The sequence below is a fragment of the Numida meleagris genome, chromosome 1, assembly GCF_002078875.1.
Source record: "Numida meleagris isolate 19003 breed g44 Domestic line chromosome 1, NumMel1.0, whole genome shotgun sequence".
Taxonomy (NCBI): Eukaryota; Metazoa; Chordata; class Aves; order Galliformes; family Numididae; genus Numida; species Numida meleagris.
In genome coordinates this window covers 97,797,072-97,803,071 of record NC_034409.1, presented here as the reverse complement: position 1 = coordinate 97,803,071, position 6,000 = coordinate 97,797,072, and the positions used below count along the sequence as shown (strand labels likewise).

The 6,000-nt window shown below is 37.3% G+C and overlaps 1 protein-coding gene across 1 annotated transcript in view; it reads left to right on the top strand.

The window, feature by feature from the left end:
* TMPRSS15 (transmembrane protease, serine 15) overlaps positions 5,181–6,000 on the top strand; it is a 308,179-nt gene continuing 307,359 nt past the window's right edge. Inside the window, exon 1 of the mRNA XM_021403493.1 lies at positions 5,181–5,311. The gene's annotated coding sequence lies outside the window, so the exon portion shown is untranslated. The remainder of the gene's footprint in view (positions 5,312–6,000) is intronic.

Here is a 6,000-nt window from a genome sequence, read left to right as displayed (position 1 = left end):
CACAGCTTTCTCTCTAAATTAAGATAATAGTTATTCTTCAAAAGCACTGTTTATTGTAGCCTAAGATATATGTACGAGGTCTCAGCCACAGCAGTTTGAGCATTTAAAGTCTTGACAAATCAGATGGCACTAGTTTTTGCTTCGTTTTCCAAAGTCTGTTTATTCTTTTTAATGTAACAAAATATCTTTTCTGCATTATTTTTTCCCCCTTAATTTGAATTTTTCTAGTCTTCCTAATTTTACAATTTGCTTGTTGTTAATCCCAGTAAAGATTATAATTCAAGGTAATGCCAACTATTTCCTGAAACACCTGGTCCTTCTTTTTTTTTTCTTTTTTGCTGCCAGATGGTTGCTATGATGAAGAACAGAACAGGATGTTGCAATAAAGTATTTGGGGGGATATTATTCATCAGCTATTTTGTTCACTTTTCTTGACTTGCAGCTTCAAAGAACCACCCCTGAGACACATTAGCCAGTTGTGGTTACATTACATCTTCCTGAAAGATGAAAATCTTGGATTATCATTAATACTGTGTCACTGTTTTTCAAGGTTTTTATAGCAGTCACTAGAAATAAGAGTCATCTCAAATTTCTCTGAAGTCAGATTTCACAGTTTATGCATTAAAAAGTGATAACAATAAAACCTCTCCTTCTACTCTTTGCCCATTGCTGTATGCAGCCTATTAATGTAAAAGAAACTTATCTCTCTCTAAAAGACTTTGGTGAATAATTACCTTTCAGATCAAGCTTGCTCTTTCCATTTTTTTTTTTTTTTTTTTTTTTTTTTTTTTTTTTTTTTTTAGAAAACTATGCTGAAATTACTGTTGAAGTTCATTTTGTTACTTCTGGGCACTTCTGTAAACAGAAGTTGCATAGATCAAAGAGGCTTGACTTCAAAATAGTTGAGTTCAGTATCAAATAACTAATCTTGGTGCAGCAAATAATATATTCCCTGATGTGATGGAAATGGCTTCCTGAACATTGCTGTGGTAAAATACACTTTTATTGCAAGTATATCTTTGAAGTACAACAATCTGTTGCATTTTGTAGAGCTTTAAAATTGCCATAATAAAGTGAAACATTGGGGATTCTCTGCCATTTATCACCTGTTCTTTGAACATTCCATGAAATGCTGACATGTTATGAGGAAACTTAGCATGAGGTAGCCACAAGGACAGACCACTCAGTAACAATGTTTTAGATACAGTTGGGAAGGGGCATGGATATATCAGGTATGCAGCATTTTCCATTTTGCACACCTCGTACCAAGTGTACATTCACACCAGTGTGGTCTCATAGGGTCCTACTGTGATCAGTGGTGTGGACCTAAAAGAAGAGGCCACTCACTGCCTGCTTTTCGTTTACCTGGTCTGGGTGATGGCATTGCTATGCTACCAAAGGCTTCTGCTCCATGACGGACCTCTCAGTGTAGATGTTTCCCCTGTGGCTCTATCATTTTCACTATCGCTTTCTAGCTTAGATGGTTAGCATCACTGGTCACCTAACTCCAGGCCAATCTCTGCCTTTCTCCATATCTAAAGAAAATTAATGGTTATTATCTGGGATACTATCACCTCCTGGTCTTCCCCCAAAAGTGTCACAGGGATCAGAATCTGTTAACAGTTCAACTGTGCTTCTTTCCTGTATGTACCTAACCACCTAGAGCAGAGTAGATGGAGACCAGTCCTAATGGGTAAGCTGTCCCCAGAACAACCATCTGTTCTTGATTTGTTTTCCCACTGCATAAGAGCATCATCTACTAGGTCTAAGCTGGGTAGACATAGTCATAATCTCATTTATCTGAGCCAGACTTCACCTTCTGAAGAGATGAGCTCTATTTTCTTCATGATATTGTTCAACTGACAAGGTCATTCTTAATTTTAGGTAACTCTGGGTTCAAAGAAAGACACAGAGTTGCAGCTTTTTAGACTAAGATGATGTATGTTTTGTATGACAATCACTTGAAAGGGTGCCAGGGTAGAGAAGTATATAACAAAAGAAGAAATTTTCCATTACACACCATCTGTTCTGAGCCACCATCTAGTAGAGGAAAGAAGTTGTAAACCTCACTGCTTAACATGGGTTTATGGCTTCACATTCCTGCATCATTTGTAAAGTGACTGAGATAGTCTGGTCAATAAAGCCAATGTATTTATTTTATAGAAATAAACCTCCTAGAATTGGCCCATGCAATAGGCTATTATTTCACGTAAAAAAAAATGTTCCCATAAAAGGGAATGTTAATAAGACATAAACTTTGCATCAAGACCCTGGCTGCTCTGTCATGTTGTGACTCATGGCTTCACATAAGCTGCATGCCTATTTCCAAGTTGGCTCCTCTATTACCTCAGAAGGAAGCTCTCAATGCATTCTAGGAACATTCTGGGTTACTTATCTCCTTCTGGGTTATCCCCCCAGTGGATACAAGAGTGGTGGAAGTCCCCCATGAAGACCGGATCTTGTAAGCAAGAGGCTACTCCTGTCTGTCTGTAGAGAGCTTCATCTGCTCGATCATCACTGTTGGGTGGTCTGCAGACCCCCAGTGTGTTGTCCACTATCTTTGCCCTCCTATTAATCCTGACTCATAAGCTCTGGACATCTATTGTTGGAAATAGCATCAAGGTGGCAGTAGTTGAATGGATTGTGGTTTCCTTCCTTTGCAACTTCAGTTTAAAGCCCTTTTCACAACATTGACAAATCTGTCAAGGGCTGCTGACTGAACTTGGAAAACAATAGATCTTTTAGTCATACTTTCTTTTAGTCGTACTTTCTTAGCACCAATAATGTCTGAGATATTAGTCAGTACTAATCCCAGTAGCATACCTTCAGTTCACTAAGGTTTAACCATAAAAATGAATGCATGGAATTTCAGTCTTGCTAATTTTTCACTTTCTTGTTGTTTTCATTATGAAATTCTTGTGCCTTTGTAAATCTCTGTTTCTCCCTCTTTTTAGTTTTAACAGCTTCCCACCTGACTAATTCTCTCTTCCCTTTGTTGGCAGTTTTAATCCTACACAGTTCTCTCTATCTTTTGTGTGCTGTTGTATTTAAACAAAACATCTTTTTTTGTCACTCAAATAGATTGCACCTTCTGCCCACCTCAGTAATCTTCATTTGATTATGGCTCCCTTGTGTTTCCACCTTCTCCTCTTTCCCATACTTTGGGAAAGTTCCCATCACTTTGTTGTTCCTCTCACTTCATGACTTTATGTCAGTCACTCTATTTTCCTTCCTTCATCCTTCTCCCATAGATCTCTGTTCCTCCATTCTTTTTACTTCTTCCAGAATGTCTGTCATCATCTTTTAAAAGATCACTATATCTTAAGTACATCCTTTTCTGTCCCTGCCTTTTACAGTGCAGAGAAAGAAGAAAGGGAATAGCAACAGAAGATGAAATTTAAGTCTGGAGAATAAAAACATTTGCTAGAGAGGTTTCCAATGGTGTAAACAGAAATGTCACACACACTGAAAATGTCATGTAGTTATCCTTATTTCAGAAGATAGGAGAGACCATCAAAGTTCTTTATTAGAAGGTATTTATAGAAAAGACTCAGAAGGTATTTATTGGACTGTGGCAGTCAAAGGAAATAAGGCATTTCTAAGAACTTTCCTTATATTTTTGAAACATTGAAATGATTTCAATCTCTGCTTTTACATTTTTTCCTTTGCATTTTACTTTTATTAGGTAATGAAAATAGAAACAGTTGGCTGTACTTCTGTGCCTGAAGTATATTAAACTCTTGTTTGGAAAGTCATCAAAATTAAAAGATAGATCTTAACAAAGTGATGCTTTCTAGGATTTGAAGGAAATTCTGCATGATACTTCAAGCTTATTGTGACCAGTGAAATTGTGTTGTTTGCAACGCTTCTAATGCAACACATTCAAAATTGGCATTAACATTAAAATTCTTGCAGTCACATATAGTGGACAGTAAGAGAAAGAGAAGAGAAAACTATGGAAATAGAAATTTTAGTTTTTGCAATATTTGAGGTTTTTTTCTCAATATTTAAAAGCAATTAATGTATGCAGTTCTTTTTAAACATGCCCCTTGCACTTCCTTTCCTGCCCAACTTTTCTGGTTATTTTGAGAAATGCTTTGCTGGCAAAAGAGGGAGCTGACAGCAAAAGATAACATTGTTAACTTGATTCTGTAATTACAAGTGAAGCATTCTTCGTGTGTACCTATTGGCAGTCATCATCATCTTTCTGCAACCCTAAGCCATCACTTTCAGAACCCTTTATTAACAGATGAATCTGTTTCAGTTGCCGCTTACCTCCCATCCTCCCAGTAGTTTGTCCTTTTCTTCAGACAAAATAAAATCTTCTATAAGACATTTTAAATATGCCAAAAATCTGAATCATACAAAATTTCTTATCAAAGAAATCATATTTTGAGTGGGGGAGAGTAGAGGCTAAAGTGGGGAGGTAGAGATAACATATCTATCAGAATAAATTTCAGTGTATTGCTCTATTTTACCATTGTTATACTTTGGCCTTCTGTGTGGAATTTATCTAGAATCCTATGCAAAGTGTTTCACTTATGTTTTCTTCCTGAACAATTATTACCAATACTCCTGTACTATTAATGATGGTTCAGGCTTATACTGATAGGAGTTGACTAAGAATGGAATGAGCATGGAAAAATGGAATGGAATGGAATGGAATGGAATGGAATGGAATGGAATGGAATGGAATGGAATGGAATGGAATGGAATGGAATGGAATGGAATGGAATNGGAATGGAATGGAATGGAATGGAATGGAATGGAATGGAATGGAATGGAATGGAATGGAATGGAATGGAATGGAATGGAATGGAATGGAATGGAATAGCTTACCTCATCTGAAAGATACCTAGGAATATCATCAAGTCCAACTCTCTGACCACTTCCAGCTAACCAAAATGTTGGAGAATATTATTAAGGGCATGTCTGTTTACAGTTCTGGTAAGACTCTCTGTTTACAAGTTTGTGGCAGTCTGTATTCTTTATTGTCTTAGTTTCAGCTGGGACAGTCGTTTTTCTTCATAATGTCTAGTACGATGCTATGTTTTGATTTTAGGAGAAAAACAATGTTGAAAACACACTGATGTTTATGGTTGTTTCTGAATAGTTCTGTACAGAGTCAAGGATGTTTTAGTTTTCTCAATTCTCCTGCCAGCAAAGGAGCTGGGTGGGCACAAGGAGATGGGAGGAGAACAAGGGCAGCTGGCCTAAGCTGTCCAAAGAGATCTTCAGTACCACTTGACATCATGATGAAGGAAAATCTGAGAAAGGGGGGACTTCACTGGGCAGGCTGGTACTACTCAAGGTTTGTCTGGGCGTCAGTCGGTGGGTGGTGAACAACTATTTTTGCATCACTTGGTAAACATATACGTATATCTATACAGTTATCATAACTATTAACCTTTTTTCCTCTTCTTTTTCCCAATCTTAGTAAACAGCTTTTATCTTTTTTTTTTCTGATTCTTTCCTCCATCCCACTGGGAAGGGGGGGGGGGGGGTGAGCAAATAACTGTGTGGTGCTCAGCCACCTGCCAAGTTAAACCACAATTATCTAATACTATCAAGATGTTTCTAGACTTTTAATGAAATTTAGAACTGTTTGTAATGAAAGCACTCTTTCCTCGACCATCAATTACTTGCACCTCTTTTAATTTTAGTTGTTCGTTTAGAAGAAAATTTAAGTTGTTTTTTTGTGTGGTTTTTTTTTTTTCCTCTGTAAAAGTTTTCTTGGGAAGAATAGCATTCTGGCAGATCTTCCAAGTGAATTCTCTCACTCCTCTCCATCCTCTTTAATTGCTGGACAGCTGCCTTCCTTCTGCACAGTTTGCACTGTATAAACTTCACACTGTGTCACCAGCTTATTAAATAAGAAGCTAGTTGGAAGAAACAGCAGTGACAACTTGTTCAATCACAGTGTATAGACTCACAGTCTTCGAAGTGCCTGTAAGGACAGGCTATTCATTTTTAAGGATGTAAAAGTAGAATTTGTTGCTG